The 20,872-nt window shown below is 52.3% G+C and overlaps 3 long non-coding RNA genes and 1 other non-coding gene across 4 annotated transcripts; 3 read left to right on the top strand and 1 right to left on the bottom strand.

The window, feature by feature from the left end:
• The first annotated feature begins 9,162 nt into the window (after positions 1–9,162).
• Positions 9,163–15,404, top strand: LOC135280205 (uncharacterized). The gene is made up of 2 exons (XR_010347240.1): positions 9,163–9,346; positions 15,023–15,404. It is a non-coding gene; the product is annotated as an uncharacterized LOC135280205 (long non-coding RNA).
• LOC135280204 (uncharacterized) lies at positions 14,978–17,914 on the bottom strand. Its single transcript, XR_010347239.1, has 2 exons — positions 17,649–17,914; positions 14,978–17,031 (listed from the first exon to the last, which is right to left on the bottom strand). It is a non-coding gene; the product is annotated as an uncharacterized LOC135280204 (long non-coding RNA).
• LOC135280203 (uncharacterized) lies at positions 17,217–19,033 on the top strand. The gene is made up of 3 exons (XR_010347238.1): positions 17,217–17,560; positions 17,910–18,133; positions 18,731–19,033. It is a non-coding gene; the product is annotated as an uncharacterized LOC135280203 (long non-coding RNA).
• Positions 18,385–18,588, top strand: LOC135280478 (small nucleolar RNA SNORA74). The gene has a single exon (XR_010347396.1). It is a non-coding gene; the product is annotated as a small nucleolar RNA SNORA74 (small nucleolar RNA).
• Positions 19,034–20,872: the final 1,839 nt, after the last annotated feature.

The raw sequence follows: 20,872 nt of genomic DNA, 5'->3' as shown, positions 1-20,872 counted from the left end.
AGTGGTGCACCATAAAGATCCTTATTAAACACCAAGATAAAAACCCTTTATCCCCTAACCGTGTCTGGCTCTTAAGACCAAGGAAAAGGCATCACCTGGTGGGTTCTACGTGCCCAAGGGCGTGGAACAGCAGCACCCAGGGCTCCATGCACAGCGCCAGGATGATCTCCCAGGAACACGTTCCCAGCACACATAACTCTCTGTCTAATCAGGCACTCAGCCCCGTTTTGGAGGAGATTTACTGAGAGGTTTTTTTTCTCTTGGAAGCAATAATAGATGGACAGCAGGAAAGGGAAGAAATTAATGAACAAGTAATCATTCCCAAAGTTGCAAATAGGAACAATTCCTCACTCTGAGACAACTCTGGAAAACAAGATTAAAATGCTTAGGGGACATATTCTGAAAACTGAAGGTAATAGAACAGATAAAATGTATTTACACTATCTCACAGGGGACATGTACTTTTTATTCTGCTGAGGAATGTAATATTCTGCCGTTCATTGCACAGCTAAAAGGGTGTCCTAAAAAAGGAACTTAACAAAGCATTTTTAGTGGCAACTGGGTCTGGTTCCAGAACACAGGTTCTCCTCTGCCCCGCAGCCAACATGCCACAGGAACCACAACCAGCACCTGCAGACACACCCAGCACACAAACATCATTAATAATCCATGCCAACAGCACCGTTATCATCCAGCAGAAGGGAGGCTGGGATGGCGGGGGGTCAAAGTAATGCTCCCTGCGCTGATGTTTCCCAAGAGAAGGAGGCAGGGCTGCCTTCCTCCACTTCCCAGCGCCCGCAGAGCCGCGGCTGCCAGCGAACAGACTGTGCCTCAAGTAGCCGCCAGCAGAAACAATTTGTCATGTGTCAGATCAAATAAACTCTTATGAGGCACTGTGCTCCCTGAAGCAGACGGCTGCCAAACTCCAAAGGAGAAATCCAAGGAAGTGAACTGGCTGGTGGCAGCCCCAAGTGCTTGTGGAGCCCAGCACACTTCTTGTTGTGAGACACAGCTCCTGTGCAGCACCCCCACGCCAGGCAGCCACCAGCAGTTCCCATCAGGAACAAGGATTTGGTGTTTAAATTATCACTCCACATAGTCCAGAAACTCCACATTCCTCATCCAGTGGCACAGCACTTCGTTCATCCCAGGGAGGCCAGAGGAAGGCTGGTATCTGTAGGTGTCTGGAATGGGCTGCAATGGATTATCACTTGTCTGAGCAAATGTCCCAGCCAGCACATGCTGGAGCTCCCCAGCACCTCAGCTTCAGATGGGAAGGCTTTGATGTGGCACTGAGTGCCTGGATCTCAGATTCCTCTGGAGTGAACAGCTGCATACCACAAGTTACCAGCCTGGAGAGGAGGAAGACATGAACACCACACAGGAATCCTGTGTTATCCCTAAATTCGGTAAAGCCCAAATTTCACCCCACAGTTACACCCATGTGCAAAGATGGAACAGCGCTTCAGAAAAGGACCAATTCTTGAACTTCAGGCAGCTGAGCCCAGCAGCTCAGTACTCACAGAACTCGGGGAGGGTACAGCTGGTCCTGCTTGGCCAGTGATGTTTGCTCCAGTGAAATCTATTTCAGCTCAAGTAACTCCTCTTCCTTAAGCAGTTGGCACTGAGGTGACAGCAGAGGCCTGGTGCAATGAGGTATCCTGCAACCACACCCACCGTGACACACTATTTAGAATAAAAATGAGTATCAATTTCTCCAGAGCAAGTAATTTGCTCTCTTTCAGAGAAGAGCAACTACACAAGGAACTTGGATTGCCTAAGGAGAAAAATGTATTTTTGCTACCTTAGCCACTACTGACAAGCCCAAATATCACTGAGGAGAGACCTATGAAGAGAAAAGGGGAGCAGGAGATGCTGCACACAACTTCCCCCATGCACAGTCTGCTGCTGAGGCAGCTCTGAGTGGGAAGCAGGGCTGGGGATTGTCTCAGAGCTGTGCCAATCCCAGCAAACAAGAAGCCCCAGGTGAACAAAGTTCATGAAAGCTCTTAAAAATCACCTCAGCTTTCAGAAGGAAAGCACAACATCCCCCTACAGAGACCTGCCCGTCACACCTCTGACCAGCACAAAGCAGGCTTTTCACTCGATCCATCTGATGCTTTCAAAAGCCAGAGGAGCTGGGTCTGGCCGAGCTCACCTTCATGAGGCCCAGTGCTCATTAATAAGAAAAAAAAAACAACCAAAGCAACCCAACCCCACACACTTGAGGGGTAGCTATCAGCAATTCCCTGTCACCACAAGAGAAATCCTTGTGTACGAGTCCTGGGAGCTCAGCCCAGGTCTGCTTCTGTTCAACCTTTGCATTAATCGTTTGAACAATGAAAGAGAAACCACTTTTACAAAACCTGAAAGGATGCCCAGGAGTTAAGAGCTGGAAGCACTCTGGAGGTCATGATCAGAATTGATAAACTGAAGAAAAGTTCCCAAAACACCCACAAATCAATAGAAAGAAAAGCAAGGAAAACAATGCAAAGAAGTGCACTTGGAAATGGCACAGAGATCAAGTACACAAACAGAGTCCAGGGAAAAGCTCTCCAGACAGAGGGAACCTGGGGGAAACTGGGCACCAGACTAAATGTGCCAGCACTGTGACACCACAGCTCCAAAGAGCCAAACACCACTCTGTGATCCAGGAACATAAAATACCTAATTCTGGGCTCTGTGCTGGCTATCAGCTCTGAGTTACTGACAAACCAGAGGGTCTGGCCAGCCAGCAGAGCAGTCAGCAGTATAAAACATGCTGCCCCATACCAGCTGTGGAGGGGTTTCTCCATCCCTGCTCCCTCCAGGGCCAGTACCAACTCTCAGATTTTAACAGGGTTTACTTACAAGGAGAACCAGCCATGGGGCTCCCCACTCTATGAAGGCAAGAGACAAACTGCCTGCTCAGTTTGCTGCAAGGGCAAGTTAGATGAGCTGTCAGGCTCTGAGAGTGGGATTCCATCAAGGCCCAGAGGGAACTGGGCCCTGTCCAGATCTGCACTACCATCCACCACTGTGCAGCCTGGAGCCAAGTACCATTCACCTGGCTCAGGACAGGGGCACAGACAAGGAGGCTGCTCCAGCCCGGTATTTCATTTTAGCATCCTCCATCTGGCTACTCCTACAGCAGTGACAAAGCCAAATCAACAGCCTTCTCTTCCCCAAAATACAACAGAGCTCCTCATCCTGCAGAGGGACACCCACACAACACAGGCCCAGCACCACTGTGGCCTTTGTTACCCCTCACAAACAAAGCTCATCAAGCTTCATTTGCCACCTCGCTGTTGCAGCAGAGAAGCCAGCAGGGAATGGGATGCTGCCCTGGGCAAGGGCACAGCTTCCCTCCTCCCCTCCCACCCCACACAGCCCCACCCATTTCTGCACTGCCTGAAGCCCACAGGGGCCATGACCCAGCCCTGCCTACCCCAGACACCTTAATTTGAGGGGACAGTCGTTGAAAGCCATTGAAGTCATTGCCACAAGGTGCTACAAAGCAGGTGACACCAGCTGGTGCCACCAGAACACAGCTGCACTAAACCCAACCAGCAGCTTGGGAGAAATCCAGCGAGGGGGCAAAAGCTACAAATCTCATGCAAAAGCAGGGCTTAGCTCTCAGGAACATTTCACATTTCCCAAAGACTCCACGGGATTTGGGGTTTTGCTGAGCTGCCTCGTGAACCACAGCCAGCATGGATCTGACAAAGCTGCGGTGAGCAGGCGCCGTCTCCCTTGGCAGGGCTGGTTCCCAGAGATCCCCAGCCTTGTGTCACTTCCCACTGCAGGTGCTAAGAATATCTGCGTGTTCATAAAAAATAGCAACCAGCTATTGAGAACTTATCAACTAAATCCTGATTAAAGCTGATTCACCTCCCTCACGAGCCCGAGTCAACCGTTATTTCTCAGAGGAGAACGCTGAGTGTAAGAGCTGAGGTGGGTAACAAAAGCCACGGAGGGAGTCAGTAGCACAGAGGATTAGCACATGGAAAGGCTGACTATTATCCCTAAATTTATCCCAATATTCCACTGCCTCACAAATTCTCAAGGTATGGCTGCTGTGCTTTCAACCCCATCTGCCCAACCAAGCAGAAGCAGAGACAGGTTTGGGGGTGCTGGAGTTTTCCAGGTGTTTTATTGCTCAGGCTAAACGAATTCTCCACTGTAAAAATGAAGAAGGTGGTAGCAGTAGCACCAGCCCTGCTCTTGTGCTGCTTCAGGACATGGGGACAACACTGTGGGTTCAAAGGCTGTTCTGACACTTCACCAGGAATTGTTTCCAGCTGATTTCTTCCCAAGAATCATATTTGTATCCCTTCAAGTTTAGTAAACACATGGTCACACAGACAGCAGCCTCCAGGAACTCGCAACACTGCTCTCTCACCTCTGGTAGCTGGACTCCTACACTGAAGTGTCTGGGACAGTATTTTGGATACTTTCACCATAGAAATGCCCTAGAGGCTGCTGAAAAACAAAGGGGACCAGGCTGGGTCATTTTAAAGCAGGGTTGGGGGAAAGAAAACAGAGAAACTTAGAAGTGCATCCCTTAACAGTGCTACTTCCAGAGAACAAATTAATTCAAATGATCACAGGGAGGCAGGAGCACTGCAGCAGCACGTTGGGTAAATGACAAGGCGTGTCATCATCTCCTAAAAGAGTGTCCTCTGGACGCTTATCTGCACTTAAGAGGCTCCTGCCAGGCTGTGCATGGACCAGCCTCTTCCACAGACAGCTCCACCACAGAAATGCCTCTGCAGATTACCCTCCTTTGGCAGGTACACCGAGCAGCACCGGCACAGGCAGCTCTGCCTCTGCGCTGTACTTGGACTGGGTTAGTTCTAGCAGAAAAACACTGCAGAATAAATAATTTGGCCTTCAGAAATTGTGCCTATAGAACTTGACCCTCCTGAAGGCAGGCAGCACCAGAGCTCTGCCAAAGATCACTCCTAATGCAAGTGTTAGTCAACCACTGAACTTCAACATTTGAAGGCAACATTCCAAACAGTGTTTATATACAAAATCCCATTTGCTCAGTGTTCCCTTCCTGGCCTTGTGGAATGCATCATTTCACCAGTTCTCCAGCCAGAGAACCATATGCAGGCTTATACCAAAGCAATTAAAACAGTTTTAAAATTCAGACCTTGTGTTACAGAGCGCACACCCTGAAGAAACATCCATTTTAATATCCCAGAGATACTCCAATTTCTCCAGCACATTTTTATTCCACAGCAGCCTGGGCACACAGCAGGCGGGGGGTCAGGCAGCCCAGCCTCGTGCTCCGGGCACGATCCAAACTATGCCCCTTGGGGGAAACTTCCATTTAAATAGTTTTGTTTAAAACCCTTCAGTGTAAGGAATCCCTGACCTGCTCCGACTGCAGGTCTAAGTGCCCCTCACAGGGCCCGCTGCAGCACTCCAGCCGCAGACGCTCCTGCGCTGCCAGGCCCGCCGAGCCCCCGGGCCGCACACACACCGTCCCCAACGGCCCGGCCGCGGCCGCTCTGAGGGGAACCGCCCGGCGGGCAGCCCCCGCCCGGCGGGCAGCCCCCGCCCGGCACGGCCTCACCGCCGGCTCCGCTCGCGCGGGGCACAGCAGGGGAGGCAGCGGCCGGTGCCCATGGGGCCGGCAGCGGGGCTCGGGGCCGGCAGCGGGGCTCGGGGCCGGCAGCGCGGGTCCCCGACCCGGCACGGGCCGCCAGCAACACCACTCACCACTGCGCGCTGTCCCGGGCTGGGTTCGCCGGGCCGAGCCGTGTGCCGGGTTGGGCCCTGGCAGGCGGGGCTGCGCTGGGCGGGCAGGAGCCTCCCTGGCTGTGGGCACGGCCTGACCCGGGCTGCGGGCAGCAGCAGCCCCGTCCTGCAGCATCTGTCCCTCACGAGGGGACAGACAGGATTGCCTGGTTTGGCGCGCCTCTGTGCATCGTGTTAGGTTGGACTTCTGGAGGAATTTCTCCGTGGAAAGGGCCAAGGGAGATGGAGTGCCCTGCCCTGGAGATGTCCGAGGAAGGGCTGGAGGTGGCACTCGGTGCTCTGGGCTGGTGACAAGGTGGGAAGATCTGGGATGGGTGCTGGGGATCAGGAGGGAATATTCACAATGATCTGGAGATGTTGGCTTTACACATCACATCATACCGGCCACAGGCTACTTCACCACCCCGTTTATTTTTCACAGGTTTTGAGGAAGGTAGTGAGGTTTCAGGTAAATACAAGGCTGTAAATTCTCAGCCTTGGCACCCCTGGCTGATGCTGAAATGAGGTGAGAAAGTCAGAGAAGGCACAGGGAGCTCACTGGTGCCCTCACCTCGTTCACTCAAAGCACTCTGCTGATTAAAATCATGCCAAAGCATTTCCCACCCCTCTCCCAACTGCAACTGAGTGATGGCATTGCAGAAATGATGGAGAATCAGCCACAAGCTGTGCAGCCCTCCCAGGTCAGGGCTGGACTATGGCTGAGGAACAGGCTATGGGTTCCACTACATGCCAGCCCCAAAATTAAACCTGCAGTGCTTAATCATCTAGTGAAAGATGATCAGCGACATCAGGGGGACCTGTGCCTGGGCCACCATCCCCACGGCTCTGCTCACCCATGCTGTGCTTCACTGCTGGCACCCACAGAGATCCTGGAGGCAAGAGATTGACTGTAAGCAAATCTCAGCTCTCCTTGCCAGTAATTGAATATTTTCAATCTTTCCAGGTTGGTTGTAAACATCTCAAAAACATAATCTGGAATCAAATCCCTCAAAGCCTGTCAGGAGTGCACTAGAGCTTTATTGATGTTTATTATTTTTGTTGGGGTTTATGGTTTCTCAGGCAGCTACGTGATTGCTGCCTGGGTGTAAGTCCTGGCCTTTGGATGGGGGAAAGTACTGCTGTACTTCAGCCTCTTCCTCCTCCTTCTGGGCTCCACACACCAAGCCCAAGGCTGGCAGCCAGGTGGGACTGATCTCTCTGCTTGCAGCCCAGGAGCCAAATGCCAGCTGGGGCACTGGGAAGAGGATTTTCTCCCTGCTTGTCTCAGGATGCTGGCACACCACCACCAGGCCCTTTGGGAAGCCTCACTGAGGTGCTCAGTCCATCCAGAGAAGCACTGCTGCATCCCTAGGCAATCCCAACCAAATCCCACAACTGAAACTGCTCCCACGTCTAAGAGATAAGAAAATACACTCTGCATGTATTACCTGCTGCATCTGAAGTTCCTCTCTTTGGTCTGATGGGGTGGAGGGCTTTTTCAAAAGGTATTAGAAGATGGGTGTGAGAGAGTAATTTGGGACTGGGAGTAATTTTTCATCAGTGTACTTAAAGACAATCACAGCACTAGGAGGGAGGCCTAATTGTGGAGTTGTGTAATTAGTTTTTATGTCACTGCAGTTATTCTGTTGGCTACATATAAAGAACATGGGAAAATGCAGCACTTAATTTTAAATCAAGACTTGATTCTCTTTTAGTAGGTAATTGATGTTGATCACATCACTTAGCAGTGACTATAAAATGTGCTATTTAGATTGTAAAAGGATGGAGAAAAGGACTAAGCAGATAGGTAATTGATGAATCGCGGGCAGCGTTGGTGCAGGCAGCAGGAATCCTTCAGCTGGCTCTGTCTGCAGCTGCTCCTGGGCTTTGGCAGTGCCCAAGGCTTTGACAGGCACTGAGCCCCTGTCCCAGTCCCACAGCATGGCTCTGTCCTGGACAGCAGCGGCAACAGGACAACTGCTCTTCATGGATTGATGCCTCCTGGTTAAACCCCTTCCTTTAAGGAATCCAGATTTTCTTCAGGAAAAGGTGTGTGGGTTTGTTCCCAGGACTGCCATATACTCGTCTGGAGCCACCAGGCTCCTCTCCTCAAGGCTGTTTGGCTTCTCCAGTAGTTCAGTTGTGGCAATGTGTCCCAAACTTGGTCACAAATAAAACTACCTGACTGGTGCTAAACACCCCCAGACACATAATTGGACATTTAAGTCCAAAAGCAAAATTAAGTCACAAGGTGCCAGTGCTGTGAAGCCTCACAGTGCTGCCCCTTGACAGGTAACTCTTCATTTTTGGTGATATTGTCATACTAAAAGTACCTGCAAGTAGTTTTGGTTGGGGGAAGACCCAGAGAAAAGCCATGGATGCTGTTTAACACAGCAAGGCAGAGACATCCAGAGGGTTCAGTTGCCCTCTTCCCTCTGGAAGGATGCCAGGACGAGCGTGAGGGGTGTCTCTCCTGGGTTCAAAGCAAACTCCACAGGAGACTCTTGAGGTCACATTTCTTGGTGGCAGGTCCAGGCTTTGCACTTGCACCTAAATAGATGGATTCGTGGCCAGACAAGCCACTGCACAGAATCCTACCAGGAGTTTTAAGTGAAACACTTTTCCCCTCCAGCCTTTCCTTCCCCTGAGCCTTTTTTGTGTGCTGTAGCAAAATGTGAGATGGAATTTGAGCTGCAGTGGGTGTAATTGTTGAACAGCCTGCCCCGGCCGGCCTCACCACTGCCAGAGCGCTGCCCACAGCCACTTTCTGTGCTGACACAATGAAATGCATTTTTACAACCCAAGACGTGACCCAGGCTGAGTTCAGAGCAGAGCGTTTTTGGAGTACATGTGACTCCAAAGAGGCCAGAGGGGAGCCCTGGGCTTGAAATAGGATGGCATCACAGCTACAGAGTTTTCCCAGTCACTTTTAAAAATGCTTTTTCTCACCCATTTTTTGTGCTGGGACACGAAGGCTATTGCAGGACCTGCTCTGCCATGTCAGCATCAGCCTCTCTGAATTGCTGTGAGGATCAGATGGGTCCATCTTGCAGTCTCTTATTACCACCAGCAGAAACCCTATTTCATTCACCGCCGAAAAAAGACACTCATCCAAGGGCTTTTGCCGTCAGTCCCTCGGAGCTCTGGAGCCGTAAGTGGGATGCGATGAGCCCAGGGGCCATCCCTGCTCTGAAAGGGCTCTGCCGGCGGCGTGCAGCACAAGGGTCACGGCTGAGCTGCTGCCCACGCAGCAGCGGCACAGCTCGGGGTCAGCGCCCGCCGGGTGACAGCCCCTGATGGTTCCTCTGCCTCCGGCCGTGTCCGCAGGACAGCTCAGTCCCCTGGGAGCTCCAGCTGTGCCTGGGTGAGACGGGCGATGCCGGCTGGCTGCCACCTTTCGTTCCCGTTATTAACGGCGCCGCTCGGCACCGCCGGGGGCTTCGCCGCACGCAGGGGCCCCCGGGCTGCCCTCGTTCGCTCCCGCCTGGTACCGGCTTTGGATAAATCAGCGAAGGCTAGACAGTCATCAATTCCCAGTGCTCTCCTCCGGAGCTGGGCACGGATGAGGAGAAAGCAGGGAGGAGAATAAAGCCCAGAGTGAGAGCACAGGGACCTGCAGGTACAGGAGGGGTGTGAAGGGAAATTCAAATTTTTAGTGCCACCAGCTGAGCTGTGACCAGGCAGGGACAGAGACCCTAGGGATGCTTTTGTAGAAGCCATCATGCCAATGACCTGGGCAGGGGCCTTTATGGGTGCTCAAGCAGGGATCTGGGTGAAAAATTGGCCAGCACAGAGGCAGGCAGCATGCAGCATGCAGACAGCAAGGGGACAGTTCAATCCCCTGCCTCCTCCCCATGGAACAGACTCCGGTCACAGACACAGAGTCCTGGTTATCCCCCAGCAGAGTCAGACTCCACTGGCCTGGGGGCAGTCAGTCCCTCCCAGGGCTGAAGGCTTCAGATCACTGGACGGCCATGGGCAGCACTCATCCCTGCCTCCCTGGCTGCCTCCCCCAGGAGCCACATCCCAGCTGCAACCTCCGCTTCACTGTATTTGAAGCACGTCCACATCACAGCACACACGGGCTCAGGAGCAAGGGCAGGGGCAATTTATAAAACACCTCCCCTAAGGTGGAAACATGAGACCCCCCATCTCAGCAGTGTCACACCACTAAAGGAGAGGGGATGGTTATGAGCCATTATTCCCTGCACAAATGGGCTTTAAATCATCATCCGTCACCAACACCCAGCAAAGGATGTTCCAAAAGTGTCCAGCAAAGCCTTTGTGGCTCCTTTCCACCACGGCACAGGTGACCACAGTGCCCATCACCTGGAGATCCTTATGGAGCCTCCACAGCCACACTCTGTTGCTGCTCTGGGAAGAAATCAGCCCTGGCAAACATCAACAAGACCAAACTGCTGCTTTGGGGTCTCAGGTCCATCTCCCTGGGGTGGGATCACAGGAGGGCAGGGCTCCTCAGCTGCCCCACCCCTCCTGGCCTGGCAGGGGAATTGGGTTGTTATGGAGCAGCAATGCAGGAATTGAAAGCCTTTTTCCTTCTGGAAGCCCTTGAGGCTGCCAGTCTCAGCTGAGCTGCCGCTTGCCAGCAGTTTTTAATTTCTTCTCTGTTTCATCTAAACTTTCCATTGGGTTCCTCATCCATCTGAGCTGCAATGATAAATATGGAAATAAAGAGGCATTTACAGCCCCTCTCTTGGGCTGGTTTTGTATATAAACAAGCTGTGCTCACAGCATCTTCCTCTCCACGGTGCTGGTACAGGAGCAGCAGGGTCTGCCCAGCACTCAGTGGGGTGAAGGATTTGGGGGATATCCCTGGGTCACTGTGGGGAGAAAACTGCAGCAAAAGGGATGGGGCAAGCAAGGCCCACAGGCACTTCTGTAAAGGACTACATGGGAAAGAGCAACAGCTGAAGAGCTGAATGTGTGAATTTTGAAGAAAGGCTGTAATTTGCACAGAATCTCTTAATCCATTAATCACAGGGACATTTGTGTATGAAAACCTCCCTCTCATTTAATACTATCTCAGGTTTGTCCAAGAAGGCAATAACTGCTTGGCAGGGGAGTGGGAGGGGCGAGGTGGGACAGGCAGAGGCCATGGGCTTGTTTCCAGGGAGAGAAGATCAGCCATTAACAGTGTGGAGCCAGCACAGGGATGAGCAGCCATGAAAAGCACTGGACACAGCAGCACAGGAGTCACAGTGGCACTGGGGACACTAGTTCCCTGAAGGAGGATGCCCCAGTGCCTCTTGGCTCTCTGGAAGTTGCCTGCAAAGGCTGCACAAACTTGCCTGGGTGCCTGGAACAGAGGGTTTGGGGGTTTAAGAGCAGACTCTGACATCTTCCCTTCCCCTCCACCACAGTCCCTTCCTCTCCATTCACACTGCTCCAGTGTTCCTTCCCTTGCCCCACAGAGCTGGGGGTGTGAGGATCATCCTGGAGGCAGGGGGAAGCTGTGGCAGCACAGCATGGACTGATCTATTCCCTGATCCTCACCTGATGCTTCTCTCAGGTTTAACCTGTTCTGCTTTAATCTCACGTGCTTTCCCAGCAAAGCTGGCCTTGCACTAGACCAGCCAAAGCCTCCTCATGTCCCATGATGGTCCCACAGACCTCAGACTTCCCTGTCAACCAGCGGGTAAACAAAATATCTACAAACCCAGCTGCCTTCCTGGAGCTGCTACCTGTGTTCCTCAAGGGAGAGAATAGGAAAAATTAGTATGCGGCTTCTTCCTCAAGAAATCAATGCGATCTCAACTCACTGTGAAGTTCCCTGACTGTTAGAGATGCTGCACTGGTAAAAACTAACCCTCAGAGGGAAAAGGCCAGGAAAAAAAGAAAGAAAAATAAATTCCAGTGACTAGACAAGTCTAAAATGTTGCAGAAGGCTAAACTGCCACGGCTGGGGTTTGTTTGGAAGTCCGAGAGTGGAGAGGGCTGTGCAGTCCAGCTGCTTATCACCCCACCAAGAATCAGCTGTAATTGTTAATTCTAATTGGAGATGTTGGGTAAAAATGTAATCAAGAGTTTCCATTAGGAGAAAAAAGACATTTCATCAAAATTAAAAATTTTGTTTTTAAGAAAGGGGGTAAACGTTGAAAATTTTGTAACAACCCATTTCAGCATTTTCAAGATGAAAAGGGATGTATTTTTGCTGTGAAATGCATCATCAATTCAAATGTGTTTTATCTTACAGTCTGAAGAGCAAAAAATAGTTTTCAAATCAAAGCAAAAATGGTAATTTTAGGCATTTTCTTTTAAAAAGCCTATCTGGGGGTTTCTGTCCTAATTAAGAATGATTATTGGTTTTCTTTTTTCCTTAATGGAATAAGCTGTTCCTAGTTAGCTGTGCTGTAAAACACTGGGTTGATGTGCCCACCCATCTGTCCCCAGCACCTGACCCCAGGGCTGTGCTCACACCACCCCACTCTGGGTGCCAGCACTGCCTGAAATCCCTGGGATTTGAGTCGGGCTTTATAAAACTCACAGAATCAAAGCAAATCCCTTGCTGTCAAGAGACCTGGTGGGGCACTGGAAGGACACAGGTGTGTTTGGTGGGCCTTGTGCAGGTCTGAATTCCTAAGGTGAGCTGATTGTGGTGCTCACACTCGGGGCAAGGCAGCTGCAGCCCCCTCTTGTACGCCGTGGTTGATGCCATGGGATTGCCACAGCTCCCAGCAGGAGTTTGCTTCCTGGAGGATCCTCTCTCCAGGATTAGCAGATCACATTTATCACATTGAGCCAGTGGTTTAGGATCTGGTAGATGAATAGCAGAGCTTGTGGCTTGTGGTAGGAGCACTGAAGGAGAGGACAGAAAACATGGGTGTTAAATAGGAGCTGGGAGCAGAAGGGGGCAGCAGGGAAGGAGACTGGGCCAGGGAGAAGCTCAGAAGGAGGAGAGGAGGGTGGAAGAGGAGGGGAGCAAAGCTCAAGGGCTCTGCCAGCGATGAAATGGAAAAAGAAATTGCTGTGCAGCATTTTCAGCCCAGAACAGAGGGAGCTGCATGGGCTCCTCGAGCTGCCTGAGTGCATTTTGAACAACAAAACCAGCAGGCTTTGACAGGGCCAGGAGACCCAGGCGGGCATGGAGGGGGAACAGAGAGAGGGGCTGCAGGCCCGGGGGAGGCAGGGTCCCACAGGCAGGGCACACTCCTGCCCAGCCACATCCAGAGGGGCACTGCCCTTGCTGCTGGTGCACCACCCCTTTGGCAGACTGATCGGGGGTTATGTAACCCTTCCCGACTGCTCTTTCTTCTGGACCAAGTGGGGTTGCTGCTCCAGCTCCCTGCAAAGGAACAGCCCGAGCAGCCTTTCCCCCAGCTTCCCAGAGGGACACAGCCAGCCCCAGCCTGTGAGACAGCTGAGCAGCAGGTCCTGCCCCACTGCCACCCCAGGGGAGCTGTGCTGGCAGAGCTGGCACCCAGGGCATGGCACCAAGCCCCACTGGGAGGCTGCAGGCCCTTGGCTGGGGAAGGAGGTGGTTGGATCATGGGTTCTTCTTGCAGGGAGCAACTGGTGGATGAAGCCTGGAGCACCCACTCACTCGTGGGAGCAGACACAGGATAACACACTGCACCAGTGCTTTATGCACCTAACTCAAAATAAGCTTTCTTTTTAAAAAACATATCTGAGACGAATGATTTTTCTTCTTTTTTTTGTTATTATTTTGAAGTTATAAATTACTGAAAGACTTCTCACTACTCTCCCAAATCATTCTCAGGCAAAGAAAAGGCACTTCTACCTTCAACAGTGCTTTGTAACAAAATGAGTCAGGTTCATTTTGCTCATGATTTGCCCTTGGCTCCCTTTGTCCATGTCTTAAACAGCATCCTGGCTTGCTCTGATTAGCAGTGTCTCCTCGGAGGCAGGGGAGGCCCTGCAAGAGCTGGAGGTATTGCAGGTCAAGATTAAAGTGCTCTGCATGCCATTCACTGTCAAAACTATAACTGGCTTAACTCAGTGCAATTAGATGGCTCAGAGGTTATGGAGTAACGGCAGTAGTGTTTCAGTGCCGCTGATTAAAGCACAGCCCTGGCATTAAGGGATGGGATTAAAAGGTGGTGTCAGGGCTGAGACCTGGCAGAGGAGCTCAGCAGGCAGGGTTAAATCCACAGCTTCTTCTGGGGTTGGACACCTCAGGGCCTGGAAAAGGTCTCTTAAGTATCAGCTGAGCCAGCTCAGCTTTTAGGTCTGGAATGCCATCTTGTGATGGCAGTGGGGAAGTGGAAATGGCCCCTCTGTGGAGTTGGAGATGATGGAATTACAAAAAGGGTTGGGTCAGAAGAGACCATAAAAATAATTTTATTCCTCCCCCTGCCATGTCAGGGACACCTTACACTATCGCAGGCTGCGTCAAGCCTGGCCTTGGACAGTGCCAGGGATCCAGGGGCAGCCACAGCTGCTCTGGGCACCCTGTGCCAGGGCCTGCCCACCCTGCCAGGGAACAATTCCTAATTCCCAATATCCCATCCAGCCCTGCCCTCTGGCAGTGAGAGCCATTCCCTGCGTCCTGCCCCTCCATCCCTTGTCCCCAGTCCCTCTCCAGCTCTCCTGGAGCCCCTTTAGGCCCTGGGAGGGGCTCTGAGCTCTCCCTGGAGCCTTCTCCTCTCTAGGTGAGCACCCCCAGCTCTCCCAGCCTGACTCCATGGCAGAGGGACTCCAGCCCTGGGAGCAGCTCCGTGGCCTCTCTGGACTTGTTCCAACAGCTCCAGGTCCTTCTGATGCTGGAGCAGCACTGCAGGGGCATCTCACAACGGCAGAGTAGAGGGGGACAATCCCCCCCTCACCCACTGCCCACTCCTCTGTGGGTGCAGCTCAGCACAGGGGAATTTCTGGGTTCCTGCTGTACATTGTTGGCCCATGTTCAGCTTTTAATCCATGATATCCTCCAAATCCTTCTCTGCTGGTCAATGAGCTCTTCTCCCAGTCTGTGCTCATGTATGGGGTTGGCCTGACCTGGGTGCAGCACCTCAAAGCGTGCTGAATCTCCCAAGAGAGGAAAAGGCACCATCGAGGCCGTGGCTGCCCCACCACCTCTGCTGTGTGGGAGCCGAGCAAGGCTGGTGTCCCTCATAGGGCAGTGCAAGCACCAGCACCCACAAGGTGTCATCATCATGGTCCCCAGCCATGACAGACACCAGGGGGACAAAAGTTCTTCTCACCAGAGCCTGAACGTGCTTGGCTGTGGGTCTGGAGGTGACCACCATGGTAAATGATGATGTACACCCACAAATCTTTTCTTTCATAGGTTTACTGAATTTTCTTCCTCTTCCCACAGTACTACTCTGTCTTTTGCTCTGGTGACTGACGGTGTGGCCAAATGATGTTGAGCCAAAATCTGATCCGTACAGAAGGATCACAGGACCAACCCTGCAGTGCCAGAGCTGAAGGTGAGCAGTGACATGGGGCAGGCAGCGAGCCCTGAGCATGGGTGTGTTCAAGACTGAGGTGACAGTAAAGGATCTCTCTTGCTGCCACAGAAGCTGCAGACATTGGCTACATGGGGGATGTCCCACCCCAGGCTTGGAGCACACGTATTTTGAAGCACTACAGCTCCATGCCAGTGCAGATCTCTTGAGTGGATGCACTGTGCCAGCAGACCGTGCTCATGTCCTGGTTTAACCCATCCTGCTAATTTATGGGAGCAAAATCACTCAGATGTGATTCTCCTTTATGCTGCAACTGAGCATTCACAGGGCAGAGGTTACCCAGGCTTCTAGAGCCTGTTGAGTTGCTTTGAACACAAGCTGCAGGGCTGTGCTGGGATGCACACAGGGAGCTCAGGGGAGGCTGTGTCTAGACTAGAGGAACTCTCCTGAAGGCTAGCTGGGCTTTTGTTTTGTAGTAACTCATATCTCTAATCTGGCTTGCAACAAAGCATCTCCGTCCCTTCAGACCCTGCCACAACACTTGCAGGAGAAAAGGAGGATCTGTTTAGTGGTCAGCAAGCCAAGATGAACAACAGGGACTGGCTGCAACTAATGCAGAGAGCACATTCCTGTGACAGAAAAGGGCTTCACTCCCATGGCAGAGCTGCTGTGTTTCATCTGGTTTGATGCTTTTCACCCAAAGTTCACAAATTATGTGCAGGCCTTTGTTTGAGGCCCCCTCTGAGGCCAGCAAGCAGAGGAAAAGCTGTGCACACAGAGGGAATCTGTACTGGGAAGTGAGGGACTGGTCTTGGCACTGAGAGTTGCTGAGTTCTGGTATTTGGCATTCAGGAAGCTTTTGAAGTATCTCCCCAATCTTGCTGAAAATGTCTTATTAAAAGAGACAAAGCATATTAATTTGGGCCCCATCCTGCGCCAATGAATTAAACAGTTCCAGACTGAAGCTGTGGCTTAGGGTCTCAGCAGAGTCATCATCCATCCCTGTGTGGGCACGTGCCCTCGGTCATGGGCAGCGAGACCCCCAGGAACAAGAGCATGAAATGCTCTGTGTCTGCCCCTACCTGTCTCTCCCCCAGAGAGCTTTTGCTGTGCTGCACTGGGCATAGCTGGGAAACCTGTTCCTCACCAGGTTCATCACTTACAGGGGGAAGCACCGAGCTCCTTCTGCTCAGCACCAGCCTCTCTCCCTGCACACAGTCGTGTCCCGGGCACAACAAGCCCAGAGCTTCCCGGGACAAGGCAGGATCAGGCTGAGCTGGGGAGGAGCACCCCACATCCAGGAAGAATAGCTGCCTGCCTTGGGCTGAAAATAGAGCGTGAAACATTTGAAGACAGAGCTGGAGTGGATGATTGCCTGAGGCAAGGCACAGCTCCAGCTGAGTTCCTTGCTGAGCTCTGAGAGCATAAGGACATGAGGAGCATGTGGGAGGGATGCCAGGCTTTCTGGAAAGGCCTTGAAGTGTCTCACTGGGGCACAAAGCCCAGAGAAAAACTTCCTTTGAATGGATCCCCAGCGAGAGAGGTCACAGTTATGCTGCTGTGCCCAGACATCGATACACAGAGCACTGGGCTGATGTTAAGGCATCCAGTGGAGGCCAGGGAAGGTGTGGAATTGTGCTTCTCCCAGCAAGGCACTCGGCAGCACCCCAAATTTTTCTCTGCTTATTTCACGGCTGGATTTTTGTTGCTGGCAGCTGTTTCTGAGCTGACACTTCTACCTCCTGTGCCTGAAGTAGGACACATCAGGGACAAGCAGAGGCAGCTCACCAGCCCTCTGCTTTCCATGAGCTGGTGCTTGAGTTCAGCTCTCCCAGCTCTACAGATCCTGTGTTTCCTGCTCTGGCTCTGCCAGGGATGCTGGAAGTGTCCAAGGCCAGGCTGGACGGATTGGAGCAACCTGGGATAGGGGAAAATGTCCCTGCCCATGGCAGGGAGTGAGACAAGACGATCATTAAAATCCCGCCCAGCCCATGCCGCTCTGTGACGGATTATCGAGGGTTTTTCCCCGCCCCGGGGGGAGCGGCCGAGGCGAGCGGGGCGGTGCCTGTGGAATCACCTCGGCAGCGCGGGGGGGGCCGGCTCCTTTTGTGCCGCCGCCGCCGTGAGGCTCCGGAGCGGCTGAGGCGGGCCGGGCTTCTCCCTCAGCTCGCCGCCATGGGGGCAAGGAGCGGCTCGGGCGGGCCGGGCTCCTTCAGCTCGCCGCCGTGAGGCTCCGGAGCGGCTGAGGCGGGCCGGGCTTCTTCCTCAGCTCGCCGCCATGGGGGCAAGGAGCGGCTCGGGCGGGCCGGGCTTCTTCCTCAGCTCGCCGCCATGGGGGCAAGGAGCGGCTCGGGCGGGCCGGGCTCCATCAGCTCGCCGCCATGGGGGCAAGGAGCGGCTCAGGCGGGCCGGGCTCCCTCGCCATGAGGGGCCGCCGCCGCCATGAGGTGAGGGGGGAACGGGGCACGGGTGGCGGCGGCAGCGGGGCTGGAGACCGGGGCTCAGGGGAAGGAAGGCGCCACCTGAAATACTCACTTTTTCTTATTTAGCTGTTCTTGGTAGCCGGCAAGCGCTGCAGCCCACTGGGGCCTGGTGCCCGGGACTGGGGGTGTTGCTCGGCTGTGCTGTTCAGCATTAATTCCTCAGCCTCTCACTCGGTGGTGAGTGAGAGGCTGAGCTCAAAAGCCTTCACTCGGCTTTTGTGTTCTGCCATAAGCCAGGCCGCTGCTGTTGAGCTTTATGAATACAGATGGACCTAATGGATTATTTGCGATGTTTCTGCTGTCCTCTCTTTAGGCCTTCAGCCGGTGGGGGGATCGCGGTGACCCGCAGCTGTCGGTGGCCGGCAGCAGCCCTGAGGTGGCCCGACCTTGTCGTGTGTGAAACGCCCAAGCTGTGCTGTGCTGTGCTGGGACAGCCAAGGAGGCTCTCCAGGAGGGCACTTGAACCTGTGGAGAGGAGATGAGAAGGAATAACCTGCCCGTGAGAGACAGGGAGAGCTCTGGAGCCACGCGGGTGAGGTGTGACCATGAGCCAGTGAGGGGAAATGGGGAAAAATGTTTTGCTGTCTTGAATTAACTAAAAGGCCTCTGCTGGCTCCTGTGCTAGCCTCAGGTCCTCAGGGTGGCAATAACATTGCTGGTTTATCCAGCAGTTAGGTTTAGCTTATCCCTCTTGCTGGATGAAGCCTTGATGATAGTAGGCATCATCAGAGAAGTGCCTCCACGTTTTTTCTGCCCTGTAAACCCCCCCGTTTTGGTGGGTTTTTTCTGCCAGCAGTAGTCAGCTGCCCGTGGCTGCTCAGTGCCTGTGCCAGTGTTATGCTGCTGGGAGAGGAAGGTGCTGCTGAGCTTTCCTGGCACCGGTGGGGCCGTCCTGGTGCTCAGTGGTGCCAGGTTTTGGCAGCAACTCTGCATGCCCGAGAGTGGAGTAACCCCTGCCCGTGGAGTTACAGCCTAGATTGGATGCAGACAACACACAGAACATGGAAAATTCTGTTGCAGATATTTTAATGTGCATCTTTTATATAAAAATGAATGTCAGTTAATTAACTGGTCAATGCTAAGGTTTGAATAGGGGTCCTCTTTTCAGCTGTCTTTATTGGGTTTTTATTACAGGTAAATTGTTGGTGTGAGGCTTGCTGGAGCAGCAGGAGTGGTCAGAAGTAAAGCTGTCGATGCTGCTTTGAAGATCCTTGTTTGAAAGGTATTGAGAAGATGGAAACCTGGAGCCCACAGTTTAAATGGGGCAGCTGGAGAAGAATTTGTTTTCAGGATGTGGATGTAGGAATTGGGAACATCAAAGGTGATTTGGGGCAAAGTATAACAAGAATTATGTGTAGAGTTTATTGTTAATCTCCTCTCATTGTTTTTTTGGAAATACATTTTTATATGACCTCAATTAAACGTATTTATATTTAAGCTTGCTCAGTTTGCTTTTCATTATCTTACAAGGCTGTTGGATGCAGCAGGATTTGAGTGAAGACTGGAGAGGCTGTAGTGAGGCACCAGCTCTCATCCCTAGGCCTGGGGGGAAATGAGCCCACAAAGGAAGGTTGGAAAAGGCTGATGGATGTGTAAAATACATCAGAACTGGTGGGGAGGGACAGACAGGGCTTCAGACAAAAATGGTATTTAAATGCAAAAGCTGGAACAAAAGGAGTAATTTGCTTTCCAAAATGAGATTTTGATCCCTTTGCATTCCTTGCAGTCTTCTAGGAAACCCTGACTTTGTGAAATAATCCAGACTCCTTAAATGTCCCTGGCACTGTTAGTTTAGCCATGAGCCCTTCTGCCACCTGAATATCCAGAGCTTTGAATGCCCTTTTTTTGTACTGCACATGGGAATACATGTTAAAATACTAATCACTGGGGAATAAAAGTTTTTCTTGGTTGAAGCCTGAGTTCTGTTGTTTCTGTAGGAGCGAATCCCACCTGCAAAACTAATCAGGGGTTTCTCCATGGATTTATGTTGTGTCCAGCAATTTTCCTCTTTCCCAGGGCTGGGTGCCTGCTGCCTGTGTGGTGTGGGGGGGTCCTGCCTGCTGGCAGCCAAGGAACACTCACTTATGTCAGGGGGCTCTCCTGCTGGACCAGGTATTCCCAAAAGTGGTAAAAAATGGGGAATTTGGGCTTTTGCCAATATCCCATCCATCCCTGCTCTCTGGCACTGGGAAGCCATTCCCTGTGTCCTGTCCCTCCATCCCCTGGAAATTGTCTCTACTTGTTTCCTGTCAGCTCCTTCAGGTAACATCACCCCAAAGTTTCTCTCCAGGTGAACATTCCCAGCTGTGCCAGCCTTTCCTGCCAGCAGAGCTGCTCCATCCCTCTGCTCATCCTGGAGCCTCCTCTGGCCTGGCTCCAGCAGCTGCAGCTCCTCCCTGTGCTGGGGCAGCTCTGCAGGTGGGCTCCCACCTGAGCACAGAGGCACAGGTGATGCCTCAAGTTTTTAGCTTTTATATGTTTCAGATTCTATTCTGCTTTAGTGTGTAAGTTTAGGCTTCATATTATGGGATGGTGAGCTATCTTCACAGAGCAGGGAGAAAAAACAATTCCTTCTCTAGCTGGGGACCAGGGACAAATGATCCAAATCTCAGGCCCAAGAGCACAGACAACATGGACCAAAGAGAGAAAAATGAGAAGGATGGGACTGCATAACCTAAAGCTGTAATTGGACACTTAACTCTAATATGCAAATGGACCAGAACTGATAAGTGTGAAACACTGTGACCAGTCTTCTATCAACCCATTTTGGGTTGTGCTGCCCAAGGTGGATCTATTTGAGGCCTCTTAATAAATACCTACTTTATTCTTTAGCTCCTGCCTAGTCTCTGTTCTAGGTCAGCCTTCACAAGGCATCACAGTGACAGAATGCCTCCCTCCCCTGCTGGGGCTCATTCCAGGGCATGGGGTGGGCTTGTGGGGCATGTCCAGCTTCCAGCTTTGTGCACAACTGGGAAATAAAAAATGGGGATGTCCTGAAAGGTTCTCCAGTGGTCAGCACAAGCACAAGGTCTGCAGCTTGGGGTGTAACCTTTGGCAGGAGGGGGACAGTCTGCACTGTGCAGCTCCTTCTGCAGCACAAGGCGATCAATGAAGGTCAGGATGATTCACCTTGGCCCTGCTCTGGTGCCTTGAGCACAGGACAGCAAAGGGAATTGGGAGAGAACCCATGAGGTCCAAGACTGGCAGGGAAATAAAGCCAGGAAATGGAGCAGGACCTGCATTCGTACTTTGGAATTGACAATGTGATTTATGGTT

Source organism: Passer domesticus, chromosome 13, assembly GCF_036417665.1.
Source record: "Passer domesticus isolate bPasDom1 chromosome 13, bPasDom1.hap1, whole genome shotgun sequence".
Lineage (NCBI taxonomy): Eukaryota > Metazoa > Chordata > Aves > Passeriformes > Passeridae > Passer > Passer domesticus.
The sequence above is the reverse complement of the archived record's forward strand: the minus strand, read 5'-3'. Positions and strand labels throughout refer to the sequence as shown.